General features: G+C 38.2%; 1 protein-coding gene across 2 annotated transcripts in view; it reads right to left on the bottom strand.

Moving 5' to 3' along the window:
* The window catches only part of LOC126816464 (galactose-3-O-sulfotransferase 2), a 33,979-nt gene extending 15,282 nt beyond the window's left edge, over nucleotides 1–18,697 (bottom strand). Inside the window, exon 1 of one of the 2 annotated variants that reach the window (XM_050543068.2) lies at nucleotides 18,580–18,697. The gene's annotated coding sequence lies outside the window, so the exon portion shown is untranslated. Of the gene's footprint in view, nucleotides 1–4,895; nucleotides 4,920–18,579 lie in introns of those variants that run through there. The other variant, XM_050543069.1, reaches the window with a different exon arrangement.
* Between the last annotated feature and the right edge of the window lie 211 nt (nucleotides 18,698–18,908).

Here is an 18,908-nt window from a genome sequence, read left to right on the forward strand (position 1 = left end):
TATGCCTGTCTTCAATGACCCTGTCGGTGATGAACAGTAGGATGTTAAACCCCGTTTAATTACAGTTGTGAATAAGTCGAAGGCGACAAGTCGACAAAATGAAAGCGTCGATTGTCGGGTTGATTTTGTCGACTTGTCGCCCTCATAAGTCGACAAAATGCAATTATTTTGACTTGAAGTGTCGAGAATATAGAACAGCCACCATAATGAAAATCTACATTGTTGTTATTGTTTTTTTTTTTTTTTTTTATTAAACATCAAAACCTTCCAAATAAAGGTTATTCCGCGGATAGGTAACAAACCAAATCACCCTACGTGGATACAGAGGGCATCTGACCCTGCTGTTTTAATGGCAATTTCTGTTCCTTTTTTGGGTAGGTGTATCGCTCATATATTATCCGAAATTATGAATAAACTTGCAATCCGCTTTAAAGGGACAATACTAGATGTGTTAGTGTCCTACTTGTTGTATAAATTATCCATTAAAACTTATATTACTTGTCCAAAGGGTTCAAAAATATTTTTAAATCCAAGTCACATTTGAAAAGCTTTACGCCAGTCTTTTCAAATCATTTAGTTGAATTTTCCAATTTTTTTAAATTAGGTGTGTTAAGACGAAATTTGTATCATCAATTAATTGGAATATTGTAAAATAGTACAATTTGTTGACCAAAATAAAGATTGGGACATATTATTCAGTTACAACAAGAGTGGTATTGAGCCTTTAAGGGTTTTCATAATACTACACGTTCCAACAATTATTAATGAGACTCGGGGCGTACCCTGACCAGTTGGAAAATCAAAATGTAACTATTTTTTTTTAAAAAGTTTCTCGCATCGCTTCGCTCATCTGGTTATTGTTTAGAAATGAAATGAACTGGGGTTTAACGTCCTACTGTTCTGCTCCTAAACTGGGCTAATAAGGACGGGCATACGCCATACAGTGTGCTATGAGGGAAATTGTGCCCGGGCAGCGGCGCTACGGCCTACTCTTATATCGAATTCCAACTGCCAAGGGATCTTTTACGTGCACGTCAATATGTACACGGGACCTCGGTTTTTCGTCCCATCCTTATTGTTTAGAAACAATAGATGTGCAGTTTTTGTACAACTGAGTCTCAATTATATAAACTGTCATAAGGTACATTGAACATATATAAGAACCATTAATATATAAAAAAAACGTAATATAAGTATTTGCTTTACCCAGCTTCAAATAGCTAGAAGAAATTTATTGTGTTCGTTCTGCACGACTATCTTTCGTTTCTTGCCTGAAATCCTTATACGGCATTTAGTAATTAAACATATAATATAAAAAAAAACATATTTATATGGAAAACAGAGAGAGAGAGAGAAATGGGGTTTAACGTCCACTCGATACAAACTAGGTCATTTCGGGACTAACATGTGGTTTAATTTTATTTACATAATTCGCTTGCGCATAGGAGTCTTTAGCAGTGGTAGGAAACCGGAGGACCCGGAGAAAACCCACCAGGTTGGAAAGGCGACACTACTCCTTGTCACGTACAACCGGGGATTCGAAACCACGCCAGTCGACTCAATGACAGACTTTATGATACAGCGCGCGCACGCTAACCATTCAGCCATCCAACCCCCCATATGGAAAACAATCACTGAGAACTTGTTGAATAATAGTGTGAAATAAAATCAGTGATTGTTTTCCATATAAATTTATGTTTTTATGTGTTTCTTGTCTGGTTTTTTTTAATTTCTGGGAAAAATCCCTTTAAAGGCTCAATACCAGTCTTCTTGTAACTGAATAATATGTCCCAATTTTTATTCTGGTCAACAAATTGTACTATTTTACAATATTCCAATTAATTGGTGATACAAATTTCATCTTAACACACCTAATTTAAAAAATTGGAAAAATTCAATTAAATGATTTGAAAAGCCTAACGTAAACCTTTTCAAATGTGACTTGGATTTAAAAATATTTTCGAACCCTATGGACAAATAAAATAGGATGTAATGGATAATTTACACAACAGGTAGGACTCTAACACATCTAGTAATTAGAATAAGGCTATTATTTATTTTCTGGAGCCGTCAAGCCAGCAAGAGTGTTATTGTCCCTTTAAAGAGGTCCCCGAATATCTTTTCCTGGATTTGTTTGATGGATAATTATGGATAATTAAAATCTTAACAAAGCCGCGTAATTACCGACACTGGTAAAGTATATGAAGAATGTCCTTTATTATATAAAAACGTGAAAAGTATATTTGCATTGACTCAGCTTCAAAGAAATAAAATAATATTTTTAGTTCGTTTCGCACGACAGTCTTTCGTTTCTTACATATTTTTATCAAAAATATTATATGCACATATGAAACTGAAGCAAGGAATGTAACAAACTCTTTTAAGAGCATTGAATACGATAAAATGAACATTTTTTATGGCATGTGGAGCGAAACTAACAACAGAAATATGTTCACTGATGGTCAAAAAGCTTTTGGAAATGACCCACGAACGTGCCATCCCAATATTCATGTTGGGAGATCTGTCTCTTGCGTGTTGGCATATCGGCGGCACTTATGCCTAGGTCCCACTGGGCTTTATTTGCCTCTGCGATGTACTACCAACAAGTCATGGAATTTCGAACACTTTATTTTGTCGGCTAGAAGGCAAAAAGATCTTTCCCCCAAAATATTATTTAAATTTTTTTTCACTTTACCCGACTGAACAAAAAATCTGATTTGAGAGTAAACTTATTGACACGAACAGCAATGGTCTCCACCTTTCTGGGGTTTGATGGCCAAATGGTAAGCGCATGCGCGTTGCATCATTGAGTCAACTGGCGTGGTTTCGATTCTACCGGTTGTACGTAATAAGGAGTAGTGTCGCCTGTCCAACCTCGCGGGTTTTCTCTGGGTCGCCCGGTTTCCTCCCACTGCTAAAGACCCCTACGCGCAAGCGAATTATTGAAATTAAATAGAACAATATGTTAGTCCCGAAATGACCTAGTTTGTGTCGAGTGGGCGTTACCCCCACCTCTCCCTCTCTCTCTCTCTCTCCCTCGCTCTCTCTCTCTCTCTCTCTCTCTCTCTCTCTCTCAAGACTGAATTGTGTAATTCTATGTAACTACTGTTTTGTTTTCTTGGCTACCACACTTTAAGTGTATCCCACAATTCCGTGTTTAAATTAAAGCTCTTTGGTTTGTTGTTGTTATTTTTATTTCCTGTAAATTAAGGATGTAGAGAGTGAAACGTTTCAATATAAAAATAAACAATTTACACCTAAACTATATTATATTTAATTACCTGTACACACAGGTTTCTCGATATATAAACAAAACCAGGAACGATAGAACTAAAACAGGTGTTATAGTATATACATACTAGATCAGTAAATCTATGGAAGAGAACCACTATGACCTGGAATAAATTTGCAGAAAGCTGGATTCAACTGTTTTTGTATCTAGGGTACTTGCTTATACTCACAATGATCCGCAGTGAATATTTGCTTGGCCGCGACAATCACTGATAAGGATGACATTGATGCGGCTTAATGAGCGAGAAATATTAACTTTTTTCCTGCGACAAATTAAATTCTAAAACATTTTTTGTATATATTGGAAAAATAAATAAAGGCGTTTGACGTATTTGTAGGTAAAAATTATTTCCGATTTAGTGTAAATGGGTATTAAATTGACTAAAATGCAGCATTCTCTCCGAAGCAGTTATGTCTTATGTAAACAATGCACGCGCCATTCAGCCAATGATTCACACCGCGTGCTGTGACAGCACGTGTTAAGGCAGTCATCTATGACAGAGATATTATACAAGACTCGTAATTCTCTGTGAAACAGATTGGCTTATGCTATGGACAGACGAGCGTATTTTTCTGCCCGATCCCGGCGATTTTTTTACGGCCGATAACGAACGGGCACACGTAGCGATCGTCTCAAGAGCGCACGCCACTCTGTGAGTAATTATGTCGATCACATGACTTGTCGATCACGTGACTTGTACAAAATGGCAGCCATTTTGAGATCATGTGATATCAACGATCTCGATGATTGGCTTATAAAATTGAATCGCCCGACAATATACGCTGGACACGGGCACACGAACGAATTTAATCGCCGGCGAAAAATATTAGCCCACTTTATCAACATACCAAAAGTCTTCCAAAATCGTATTCGCAGGTCTATGCGAAAATCGATAATCAATCCAAGATGACGGACGACGGCTTGAAATGGCTTAAAATATCAAATATCTCCGACGTCTGGAGAAACTAAGCCAATGCCATGCTTTTTAGAGGCTAATACTTGAATAAGATAGGCTGTCAGACAACGAATCTTGCGTCTGCAGTAGCTAAGTCGTCCGTATATTATAATATATTATTTTGTAGGTAATGGGGGGCTATTTAAATAGGATAGGTTGCCTGACAATGAAACACACGTCCACGGAGGGACGGGGGATGGGGGCATATGGTCTGTAATTGAGTCAAGTGGCGGGGTTTCGATCCAAAGCTTGTAGGTGACAAGGGAGAGAGAGAGAGAAATGGGTTTAACGTCCACTCGACACAACTAGGTAATTTCGAGACTAACATATGGTTTAATTTTATTTCAATAATTCGCTTGCGCATAGGGGTCTTTAGCAGTGTTACGAAACCGGAGGACCCGGAGAAAACCCACGAGGTTGGAGAGGCGACCCTACTCATTGTCACGTTCAACCGGGGATTCGAAACCACGCCAGTCGACTCAATGACAGACTTTATGATACAGCTAACCATTCAGCCATCCAACCCCCTAGGTGACAAGGAGTAAGGACGCCAATATCGTGAGTTTTCTCCGGGTCTTCTGGTTTCCTCCCACTGCTAAAAATCCCTACGCGCAAGCAAATTATTGATTTTAAGATTTTATCACTTACTTTTAAATGTTTAAATAATTTAGCTCCTGTTTACCTCTCAGATCTTTTAGAACTTTATACACCTGACCGAACATTACGTACATCAGATAAACTACTTTTAAAGCCCAAAACTGTTCAACTAGTCTCTTATAGTCGGCGCTCTTTTAGTTATCAAGCACCTGTTTTATGGAATAATCTACCATTTAGTTTAAGATGTTGCACATCTCTATATTCTTTTAAAAAACAACTTAAAACACATTTATTTAATCAGGCTTTTAACTGACTCTGTATACAATCGTTAACATGTCCATAATCTTGTTGTTTATTTATGATTATATTGTCACTTTGTAAGGGCGCGCTAGAAATATGCTGTAATAATAATAATAATATTAGTCCCGGAATTACAGACTCGGCAAACCTCGGCAGATTCCGTTACTCTGCATGCTGTATGATTGTGAGTGATATTCTTCAAAAAAAAAAAAAAAATAAAAAAAAATAAGGGATATTGTAATAATAATAATAATATTAGTCCCGGAATTACAGACTCGGCAAACCTCGGCAGATTCCGTTACTCTGCATGCTGTATGATTGTGAGTGATATTCTTCAAAAAAAAAAAAAAAATAAAAAAAAATAAGGGATATTGAAATGCAAATACCTATGCAGGTTGTGATATGATAAATAGTCATGGACACTTGGCATGCTTTGAGAGTATGTTCAAAAATGAAGATCTTATCGCCCTAACAGAACTACTGAGCTGCACGTGCGACACACAATAGCGCCATACACGTGGGAGGGGTTCATTGTCAAATTTGACACTTCAAGGGAGGGTTGATGAAAACTGCCGCTTGCTGGTTTATCCTATCCATGTTTACTTTCCTATCGGTTCTTGCATAAGATTTACTGTTTAACGTATCTTTGCTTTAGTGTTTCGTTTTATTTGATCAGGAGGCGTGTTCGTCAACGTCAAACGACAACACTGCAAGAATTGGCCGTGGCACTGCAAGAGGAGTGGGTCAGATTGCCCCAAATCGTGATTGGACGGTTGATTAGGAGTATGCCAAGACGAATTGCTGAATGTCTGAGGATTGATGGAGCAATTACTCATTATTAAGACAAAAATCAAAAACGTCCATTTTCACTTTTGACAGTGTATCTCTTTGCGAGTGAAATGGGCTGTCAGATAAGCCGCCTATATGAACTGTTTATGTTCATGTGTAGGCAATTGGCCTGTTATTAACATACACCGGTTACCTCTAATAAAAACAGTAGTGCATTTCCGCAGTTTTGTATTGTTTCTGAATATATATGTACCTACGATTATACAATTGCGATGAGGCACCGGTTTACTTGTTAGGAAAACTTGCCGCTTTTAAAAAAGAAGTTATCAAAATTGCGCCCTTCGAAGCGTGTTTAGAATTTTCAGTGCAAAGTTGTCCTTGTTTGAAGAAAATCGGATAAACTTGAAAGAAAAACAGCTTCAGCCTTTGAAAAATGTTCTATCGTACAAATATTTCAACGGCCTCGTCATGGGCAACGCCGTCGGTAATACGGGAACTAAAATGTAGTTCCAATGGCGGTTCCGTCATACAGCCGAGGCTAGATGTGTAGGGTACTGGAATATGCTGAGGTTTGCCGAGTGGAGATTACCTAGTTTGTGTCGAGTAGACGTTACCCCCCCCCCCCTCTCCCCCCCCCTCTCTCTCAATGCAAACTGAGAACTCGCCATCTTGAATCATTTGTCTAGAACGTTTCTGTGAGCCTCCCCAACATGTTACTAATGCTAACACAAAACAAATTCCTAGCAGAAATTGAAACATGACGCAAACTGCAACGGCCATATGTTTGTGTTTCCTGGTAAAAAAAAATGCGAATTCCATGAAATGAATTCAGTTTGGTTAATTTGCAGTAGATGCAAATACACGAATGTTAGCGGTTTGTTATTCTTGAAGTTACAGAGATAAAATGGTACTGATTACAATTACAAGAGTTATTTTACGGGGGAACAGGACTTTAACAAGCCAGGATTTAAACCCGAAACATACGAGAGAGAGAGAGACAGAGGATGGGGGATTTTTTTTAAAAGTTCACTCGAGGACCCGGAGAAAACCCACGCGGTTTCCCCCCACTGCTAAAGACCCCTATGCGCAAGTGAATTATTGAAATTAAATTGAATCATGTGTTAGCCCCGAAATGACCTAGTTTGTGTCGAGTGGACGTCAAACCCAATTCCCCCCCCCCTTTCTTGTAATCAGGAAATAACACTTAACCTATAAGTACTTAGTTTACAAGCAAGAAAAACAACTGACCAGATCTGATACAATATATTAATTATAAACCGTTACCCACTTCCTTCTAATGGTTGGTATCAACTACACCAATCACCGTTTCCTATTCGTGACATTAAAGGCCAACCAAACCTCGTCAATGAGTAGGGTCGTCTGTCGAACCTCGTGGGTTTTCTCCGGGTCCTCTGGGTTCCTCCCACTGCTAAAGACCCCTACGAGCAAGCGAATTACAGAAATAAAATAGAACCATATGTTAGTCCCGAAATGACCTAATTTGTGTCGAGTTGACGTTAAACCCCATCTCTCTCACTTATCGAAGACTGACAGAACGGAACTAGGTCATTCCGGGACTTACATATGTTTCAATTTCATTTCAATAATTTCCTGCGTGTAGGGATCTTTAGCAGTGGGAGGGGGGGACCAGACAAATCCAATGAGGTTGGACAGGCGACACTACTCCTTGTCACGTACAACTGGGGAATCGAAACCACGCCAGTTGATTCAATTAGAGACTTTCTGATACAGCGCACACGTGCTAACCATTCGGCCACGGGGAACCACGCCAGAAAATCAGAAACCCTTAGTAGTCGGTATCATGTGTAATCTAATACTTCAAAGCCAATTCAGGATAACTGTACAATAAATTAAAAACAAAACAGACAATTAGGTTTATATTCCTACAGCAGATATAATACCGGATAACTGTTCTACAAAACAAGGACCGAACAAACCATATAGTACAATTAGATACACATGTCTGGTATTCTCAGTCAAGTGGCTGCATTGGCCTAGAAAGTTCACCGAGATTTTCGGGCGTGGTTTCCCCTAATTAGTGACGCAGGACGGACGGTCTGACAAGGACAGCAGTCTAGTCCCGTGTATACATTGGCGTGCACGTAAAAGATCCCTTGGCAGTTAGAATTCGATATAAGAGTAGGCCATAGTGACGCTGCCCGGGCAAACAAAATTTACCCTTATAGCACACTGTTTAGTGTATGCCCGTCTACATTAGCCCAGTCTCTCTCTCTCTCTCTCTCTCTCTCTCAGTATATTCATATCATGTTGTAGCGCCACCAAACGGACTAATCTACGTAAGTCTGCTGACGCGATTTCTAATTGATTTGGTGTGAACATAACCGTTTACCGGATTTTGATTGGTTGGAGAGTTTTCTACTGATAATATGTAAACATGGCTTTAACCTCAACACGGGGATGACTTATGTAGTATTATAAAGACACTGATATTTTTGTACATGCTGATAGAAAACAATTTTCAAATTATTTCGTACTTAAATTACAAGAAAACTTGGCAGAGAAAAGATAGTTTAAATATAACATAAGTTGTACAATTTGATTTCCACGTTGAACAGGAACTTTTGTGCACTAACTGGGCTGTACACCATGTTCTGTGCTTTGAGGGATATTTTAGCTCGGGCAGTGGAAATGAAATGGTGTTTAATGTCCTACTAGGCTAATGAAGACGGACATAAGACACACAGTGTGCTATGAGGGAAATTTTGCCCAGACAGCGGCACTACGGTCTACACATATATCGAATTCCAACTGCCAAGGGATCTTTTACGTGCACGCCAATCCGAGCGACTAGACAACTGTCCTTGTGAGGCCCAACGTTCTGCACCACTGACAAGGGGAAACCACACCGGAAAATCACCATGAATTTTATCCGGGACAGCGACGTATCCCATCCGATAAGTTTTACCACTGTGTCACGTTAAAGACCCCCAGCAGCTGGAAATTCAAATAAAAGTAGGCCGTAGCAAAATATTCTGCATATAGTGTCTGTCCATTTTTATTAGTCTGGTTGGGGCAGAATAAAAAGACGCTACGCCCAGAAATAAAACGAAACGAAATGAAAAAATAAATCGAGTTTAACGTCCTACTCTTCTGAACTGAAGCGTCTCTGTCAAGGTTTTTTTTTTACGTGTACGCCAACTGATGAAACAAACGTCTTCTCCTATTTAGTTTAAATAGTTAATTTCTCCTTCACTTGATGGCAAAACCCGATTTTTTCCCTGAATTTAAGACGTTCTTTCAAAAATAAAAACAAAGCAGAAATTTAAAGTAAAATGTTTCTGTTATCTAATTCCAGAAGTTAAAATAACCTATAGTTTCTCAGACAATTCATGTTAGCTAACATGTTAGAGCAATTTCATTAAATATTTAAGGCGCTCATTTAAAATTAAAAAAACAATATAAAAAATAAAATATAAAAATAAAATAAAAAGAATTGGCTAACCGTTTCTTATCATCCAATACCAGAACTAATAAAAAGTTTATATTTTCTTAGACAGTTTATGACGTAAATCGTTCATTCGGCACACACAAAAAACTATCTTCTCTACTTCGAGAATAGATCTCTGCATTAAAGATACATTCCCGCGTACAAACTCTGTGATTTGATGATATGTTTGGACTAAAAACATATTCAAAGTAACCAATCAATACAAAATTTGCTTCAATACCCTCTCAAAACTTTGTATTCGCCGGGGATACCTATAGCTATAAATAAGTTGTTGTTAGACGTAATGTCTGTCAACTTAGCTTCATTATGGGAGGGTCCATTTTTCAGAATGTATTTATCATTACTTACTGTACATTTACCATACAGATTGAGGGCTAAGTAAATTCTTAATTATTTCTGTCAATTTCCTTTTCCGCCGTTTATTTGCAGAGTCTTTTGTACGTTGACACCCCTCAATGTTCCCAAAACCACCAAACCATTTGATCAAGAAATAACAACGGCTCCCTCACTTAAGCTGGCACACAATAAGCTGGCATATAACAGTCGGGTTGCCAGTTAGTGATACCCTGACAATATTACCCAATGCTTGCCCCATGGGCGTTTTTCGGGTAATCCAGTATATACCAAATTTGACATTCTTTCATTTGGGAAGAACCACCTGATAAATACTTTTCTGGAAAAGCATCTTTAAATGGCCACCATATCCAACAATTAGAATACTGTTTTGTGATGGAGTCCTATATACTTCGGTTCACGTCTGTTATACACAAATAGACTAATTAAACCATTTCAATTGTATTTAATGGATACAGAATATAGAGTTCTCATAATTCTCGAAGTATACTTAGTGTTTTCGACTGAAATCGTCGATTTGGGACTTAAAACGTCGGTCAATTAGTTTAATGTCTGTTCTCAAGCGGGGCTAATTGTTGACAGGCAGCATAAGTTTAGTATGATATTTTGTTTTAGCTGATTTTCTCGTATTACGTCACATCTGTTAACAAGAACAATTTTATATTCCCTACTGCATAAAAGGAAGCCAACATATCACATCTTAACAAAGTATAATAAAAACTGTGAGTTTTAATAATGATAAATATTGTTTAACCAGAAGTCATTAAAGATAAGTTGTCATCATGTTCCTGAAGCAACAACTGCGAGTTTTACAACATCTGGACGTTGCTGGTTAACTCGACAATTCCTGAACTTATAGCTATGTTATCTACAGACACGTGAACCGTGGCTTCCAATCAGAGGTTGTGACATCGCGACCTCCACGGAAACCTTGACATTGAATGAACCTTGAACTTTGCAACTCGATTATCACAGGTAGACATTATAGCTTGAAAGCGCGAGACTTGGTATTCGCGACGATCTAGTTGGGCTTGTACCCAATCGAAATTAGTGCCGAAATATGCCGGGTATTACGTGAAGGCCTTGATAAGATGTACGTAGTTAAAGCGAGATCAAGCCTTCTATTGAAGATGTATTGTCATACGGTAGCTAAGTCATCCGAGAAGTCCACAAGTGGTGTTACATATTTCTTTTCGTTTGTCGGCAAAGGAAGCGAGAGAGAGGGACGGGGAGAGATAGATAGATAGATAGAGAGAGAGAGAGATATTTTATTTTCAAGTTCACTCGAGGACCCGGAGGAAACCCACGCGGTTTCCCCCCACTGCTAAAGACCCCTATGCACAAACGAATTATTGAAATTAAATTGAATCATGTGTTAGTCCCGAAATGACCTAGTTTGTGTCGAGTGGACGTTAAAACCCATATCTCTCTCTCTCTCGCTCTTTCTCTAGTTTCTTTGATGTTTTGAAATAAATCTGATGAGCACTCGGTGTCATCGACGTTTTATCATTTTAATAAAATGTTTTGTGGCTCATCGTGTAGCTGAGTAACCATTACATCCTGTGTTCGATCCCGCTGTTAGCTGCGATTTGGGATTTTCCGTTAGATCTATTACTTAAGGCCACCTCCAGCACATTTGATCAAAGGTCACGAGATGTAAACAGGGCTAGCGCTAACTTCCATTCGACACAAACTAGGTTATTTCGGGACTAACACATGGTTCACTTTTATTTCAATAATTCGCTTGCGCGTAGAGGTCTTTAGCAGTGGGAGAAAACCCAAGAGGCGACCCTACTCCTTGTCACGTACAACCAGGGAATTGAAACTACGCCAGTTGACTCAATGACAGACCTTATGATACAGCGCGCATGTGCTAACCATTCGGCCATGTAACCCAGCGGTAAAGGAAGCATATACATATTCAAGAGCAACAACCGATTTTAAAAGTAAATATCAGAAATAAGTAGAATTTGATTGGCTTTTAGTACTTCAAGATACCAACATTCATTATACAAAACATGTAATATGATGGTGAATTTAAAATCACAAGGGGAGCCAAGGTGGGTAAGACGCTGGTCCGCCTTTTCATGGAAAAAAAAACCCCACAAGACGTTGGCTCGCTAGCCTGGAGGTCGCGTGTTCGATCCCTGCATTGGCCGAAAAACTTCATCGGGATTTTCCGACGTGGTTTCCCCAGTGGTGCTCGACAGATGTCCTGGCAAGGTCAGCTGTCTAGTCATTCGGATGGAACGTAAAAGATACATTGGCAGTCGGAATTCGATATAAGAGTATTGTAGCACACTGTATGGCGTATGTCCGTCTTCATTAGCCTAGTAGGAGCAGAACAGTAGGACGCTAAACCCCATTTCATTTCATTTCATTTCTCTTGTTGATGGTGTCATTTCATTTCATTTCATTTCCCTTGTGTTTACAATCAATACTATTGATATTAGAGAGGGCCAAATAAATTCCACTTCATATGTCGTAGTTAAATCTAACTGTTGGACCCTAAGGACTCGACATAGATGGCCATGTGGTCAGGTTCGGCAATGTGTTTCATGTCAAAGTTACGTTCCAAATGGAGAACTAGTCTGGGAGTAGGGGTGTGTGTGTGGGTGTGTGTGTGTGTGTGTGAGAGAGAGAGAGAGAGAGAGAGGGGGGGGGGAGAGACAGAGAGAGAGACTAACATATGGTTCAACTTTATTTCAATAATTCGCTTGTCAAGTGCGTTGGGGTCTTTAGCTGTGGGAGAGGAGAGAGAGAGAGAGAGAGCGTCCACTCGACACAAACTATAGATCATTTCGGGACTAACATATTATGGTTCAAATTTTTTTCAATAATTGGCTTGCGGTAGAGACCTTTACCAGTGGGAAATGAAATAAAATGAAATGGGGTTTAACGTCCTACTGTTCTGCTCCGAACTGGGCTAATGAAGACGGGCATACGCCATACAGTGTACTATGAGGGAAATTTTGCCCAGACAGCGGCACTACGGCCTACTCTTATATCGAATTCCAACTGTCAAGGGATCTTTAACGCGCACGCCAATGTGTACACGGGGCCTCGGGTTTCCGTCCCATCCGAACGACTAGACGGCTGTCCTGCATCACTGACAAGGGAGGACCACGCCGGAAAATCTGGATGAACTTTCTCGGCCGATGCAGGGATCGAACACCCGACCTCCAGGCTAGCGAGCCAGCGTCTTACCCACTTAGCCACCGTGATCCCCAAACAAGCTACGATTTTATTCCAGACCCTAGAAAGTGATAACAAGTGAGCCCCCCTTCAAAATGGCCGCCAAAATCAAAGATAAACTGTATATATTTTTTAATAAGTATTTATTAGGCCACGCAATGGTCATATTTTGCATTAATTGTGATTAGAGTTATTCACAAAACATCTTCATATGTAACACACATAAAAGTCAAAACAAACTTTTGGACGAGAATGCTTAATTACAACTTCAAAATGATGTTTAATACGAATCATAATTAAGGTCAAATAAAGGGTACGATGGACATTTTTGTCCGGTAGGCCATTTCAGAAGGGCCTTGGTTCGATGTGACTCTGATCGTTTTGTCCTGAAATTGATTGTTCCACAGAAAGCTTATACAATTTGCTACCCGATGGCACAATTAACTGAGATCCGTTGAAAAAGTGACTTAGATGGTTCTTCTCCGGGGCTCTTCATTTTATAAAGAGGTAAAATGGTGAGGGCGCTCTTCAAAATTCAAAATGGCCGCTAACAACTCGGAGAAAAGGACGGGCTTGTGTAGGTTATAACAGGAACTAAATGAAATGTAGTAATGGAACTGGAATATACAGGTCGCTATTCTATGGAATGAAATACCTACTTATTGATATTATTCCTAATAAGCAGTAATTGTATTCCATATAATTGGAGGGGGGGGGGGCGAATTGTTAGCACGTTCGTGCTGTGTCATAAGGTCTGTCATTGAGTCAACTGGCGTGGTTTCGATTCCCAAGTTGTACGTGACAATGAGTAGGGTCGCCTGTCCGACATCGTGGGTTTTCTCCTGGTCCTCCGGTTTCCTCCCACTGCTAAAGACCCCTACGCGCAAGCGAATTATTGAAATAAAATTCAACCCTGTTTTAGTCCCGGAATGACCTAGTTTGTGTCGAGTAGACGTTAAACCCCACCTCTCTCTGTCCCTGTCTCTCTCTCTCCATAGAATTTTGACCTGTATATGAAATATAGACATTATAAATCAGGTTTAAAGGGACAATAACACTCTTGCTGGCTTAACAGCATCAGAAAATAAAAAATAGCCTTATTCTAAGTACTAGATGTGTTAGTGTCCTCCTGTTTTGTAAATTATCCATTACATCCTATTTTACTTGTCCAGAGGGTTCGAAAATATTTTTAAATCCATGTCACATTTGAAAAGGTTTACGTTAGGTTTTTCAAATCATTTAGTTGAATTTTTCCAATTTTTTTTAAATTAGGTGTGTTAAGATGAAATTTGTATCATCAATTAATTGGAATACTGTAAAATAGTACAATTTGTTGGCCAGAATAAAGATTGGGACATATTATTCAGTTACAACAAGATTGGTATTGAGCCTTTAAACGGTATTTATTTGGAGACTATTATACAATATAAAGAATAGGATACAAAACACGCCAAGTAGGCTTAAATATTAATTTGTTTCTTTCTGGTTTGGGTGTATAATATATGTACAATTTCAAACAAACTATAGGTACAACGACTAATTACAGTATATTTATGATAAATTCCGTTATTTACTTTTGAGGGTATTCTATCATTGCGGTATTCCGTTATTTACTTTTGGGGGTATTCTATCATTGCGGTATTCCGTTATTTACTTTTGGGGGTATTCTATCATTACGGTATTCCGTTATTTACCATTAGCGTATTTACTCATGTACGAGCTTTAAATTTCATACCAGACTTTTAAACTAGATGTTTATCTGGTAGCGTTTGATATTGTATATCTTCTAACGTTATATAATATCTTAGATAAGCAATCATGACGGAAGCTTTAATGACTCGAATGTGCTATGTGATATAACACCGGCGTGATGGAGAAATCATTTGGTTCGTGATATAATAACATGAAGTAATTTAATCACAGTTAATTATAATACCACACAGGAATATATACTACCATGGAACCCAAACAGACAGAAAACTCAAAACAATCGCAGAAATATAATGAGTTTAATGTCTCACTCTTCTGCAAAGGCCGAGCTAAGGATTACAAGCGTACAGCGTACAGTGTGCTATGAAGGCAATTTGCCTGGAAATAAATGAAATGAAATGAAATGGGGTTTAACGTCCTACTGGTTTGCTCAGACTGGGCTAATGAAGACGGAATACGCCATACAGTATATCATGAGGGAAATTTTTCCCGGGCAAAAGCACTACGACGTACTCTTATATCGAATTCCAGCACGCCAATGTATACTCAGGACCTAGGGTTTTCGTCCCACCCCAGAACGACCAGACAGCTGTCCTTGTCAGGCCCCGACAAGACGAAACCACGCCGGAAAATCTGGATGAACTTTCTCCGCTAATTTGCCCGTACAGCGGCTCAATGAGCGTTGAGCAGCAGATCGGATTCCAATCCAATAAATATCGCAGGCTAGCGATGACATCGAGAGTTGATGATGGTCTGGATAAGTTAATTAGTTATTTCGCTCTTAGATATTATAATATATTTAAATTATATTACCATTTGATGCCCCCCCCCCCACTCCCTCGGTCTATAAAAATATATTTAAATTAAAGTTTCCAAACGTTATTTTATAGAGATATGAAGGTTTGTAAAATTCAATAAATCTGTAGTTAACCAGAATATATTAGACCCGTTGTTATGTGTATGTGTATGTATAACTATAACCTATAATATATACCATACATACATTTTCATTTGTTCTCTTATGTATGTGTTTGCCAGTTTAATCATGTATAAACACCTCTTTGTTCTTTCGTATTAAATTATAAAATTATTTAAGGTGGAGGGTTTTTGATTGGCAAAGATTGTCCACAAAATCCCAATCACAGATATCTCGAATAAAGATATTATTTAAAGATAACAAAAAACACACAAAATAAACCATTGTTGACGTTTCTATAATGTATTATTTAAAGAAAAAACACACAAAATAAACCCTTGTTGACGTTTCTATAATGTATTATTTAAAGAAAAAACACACAAAATAAACCATTGTTGACGTTTCTATAGTGTATTACGTATTGGTATAAAGACGTTTCTGTTTAAAGCATGATCAGTAGACCATGTAGATTGTTTATAGTTATCATAACAGAGAGTAATGCTTTTTAAAAGGACAAAATTCTCGCGTCAAAAGGTAGCACCTAGTAACTCACGTTTTTCTTATTTTGAGAAAACAAAGGTAAACGAAATGAATGAATATTAAACCCCAGCTTATCCATTGATTTGACTATTTTAAGTTACTAGGTTTTTCTGTGGCATACTTATAGGCAAATGAAAGACGTTGCTAAGTTGTATCATGGGTGTAACTACTTACAAAATCAAAATATTGGTCCTATCTCAATTTTGATAAAAAAAAAAGAAAGTGAGTTGCTAGGTTTTGACTTTTGACGGGAGTATTGGTGTCAGTCAGTATCACATATAACTGGTTAAACACGTTCAAAATATAATTTTAACACAGAGATCATTGCTATGATAAATACATAGATGTTTTTATTCATGATATACTTAATATAAACTTGGTAATTCACGGACTATTTCTATTTTTCTCATTTTCTCTTATCTAGTGACAGTCAATTACTGTTTTGAATTGTCAGATATCCCCTCACAGTCTCACATAAAAACTGTTGGTCTTCAAAGGAATTATTAGTGAGCAGAAATTCGCCCGTGTATCTGTTATCACTAGTCAATTCAGTCAATTATATAGAAGGATAACTCGTGTTTTCCCTTTTCTTCGTCACTTCCGTTTGTTGAAATCTTCATTACGCATCTATCGTAGCAATGATCTCTGCTTTAAAATTATATTTGGAACGTGTTTAACCAGTTATAAGTGATAATTACTGACACCAACATTGCCCTTTAGTAAGACTTGCTAAGCAAGACTACACAAGAATACATGTAATAAATATTATATTAATAAGACTTGATATGCGAGACTACAAGTGATATTATGCCAATATTGTCCTTTAATCAAAATATATGGTGACTGAAAGCGTCCATTTAGATCGTCGTGTTTCTAAATCCAACGCGAGAGTCGCCGCTAAACAAGCACGTCGAAAAATGTCCAATAGCTGCTCTCAGGTTTTGAAAGTACAATATATTTTAATTGACCCTGTTGTCACTGAAAATGTTCATTCATCACGATCGAAAGCCCAAACTCATCCATGCGCAATCCTACGGAAGAGTTGCATGAGAGGGGTTAAGATTATGTTCGCGTTATATCATCATATATTATTAAATAATTTTTTTTTTAATATTTGTAAATGTCAACTGTTCTATCATATTCTTTAAATTTCTACAAAAAAGAAATCGCCATTGATGTCACGATTGTTTCTGGTGTAAAATTAAACAAATTATTAAAATCTTAAACAAATCATTATATTGTACGTCTCCATAATCCGACCTTTAATATTTTTCTCTTTAAAACACAACCAAGAAAAACCTCAAACCTTTTTTTTAATACGTTCTGTTTAGAATGTAGGTTATTTTACCAGACCATATGGTTACATAACATTGGCGCTACTACACATTGCTTGTATTCGGCTGGCACTAGAAGCCCGATAGCAAGTTATACATACATATAGAGACAGCCTATATATATACACACACATACCAATAGGATATACCCTACATATTAACGGAAGTGGCTATCATCAGTTCTTCACTAGTCGTTTCTAATAAACGTAAATACACATTTTCATGAGGTTTGGACATTTTGATAAATATCTCATAAAATACACGGAAGAATTGAGACGGGATTACCCCCCCCCCACCACCACCACCAATACTGAGAGGCGTGCATCCTGCATCGCGTGTTCTTGGTTATTACTAACGTTATTTTGTAGGATGTAAATTTAGACATTATAATTAATATATTCGTGTGTGTGTGTGTGTGAGAGAGAGAGAGATAGAGAGAGGGAGAGAGAGAGAAAGGAGAAAGAGATAGAGAGAGAGAAGGAGAGAGAGAGGAGAAGAGAGAAGGAGAGAATAACATATGGTTCAACTTTATTTCAATAATTCGTTTATGTGTATTTAACAATCGGAGAAACCTGGAGGACACAGAGAAAACCCACGAGGTTAGACAGGCGACCCTACTCCCTGTCACGTACAATCGGGGAATCGAAACAACGCCAGTTGACGCATTGGCAGACCTTATGATACAACGCGCACACGCTAACCATTCGGCCATCCAACCCCTGTATTCTTTTATGTGACGTGTTTTATATTGTGATAACTTCAATACCCTTGCTTACATATATGTTCGGTTGCAATTAAACGATTGTATTGTTCTGGCACCGCCCTGAAACACTGGTAACACGAAGCATGATTCTGATATAAGAGAATTTTAAAATGACGTATCCTCTCATTTGAAACATTTGACATTGGTTTAGTTTGTACAATATCTTATAACTTGGGTATATTCTAGTTTCCTACACACTCGAACAATTAGCAGACGATCGGAAATTGTCAGAAGTCCGGCGTTTCGTTTCGCGTGTAACAATTACGCAAACGAAGATGTGAATATTGTATTAACGTATAATTTAAATAATTTATAATAAAGTTTGTAAAAGCAAGATTTCCTACCTGTATGACGATGTTATTTATATCCCTGATCTGTTATATGTCTGACATTATGTGGGACGAAAAGTCTCAACACAGCCGGTACCCGACAAACTCTACCTAACAACATCCATGTGTTACTATATAACTATGGAACACCAGATATATCACAATCATTCTATTCCAGTACTGTACGCTTAAAGTCCACTCGACACAAATTCAGGACTAACATATGGATCAATTTTATTTCAATAATGCGCTTGCGTAGGGGTCTTTATCAGTGGGAGAGAACCCGAGGACCCGAGGAAAACCCACGAGGTTGGGCAGGCGACTCTACTCCTTGTCACGTACAA

Source organism: Patella vulgata, chromosome 3, assembly GCF_932274485.2.
Source record: "Patella vulgata chromosome 3, xgPatVulg1.2, whole genome shotgun sequence".
Classification (NCBI taxonomy): domain Eukaryota; kingdom Metazoa; phylum Mollusca; class Gastropoda; family Patellidae; genus Patella; species Patella vulgata.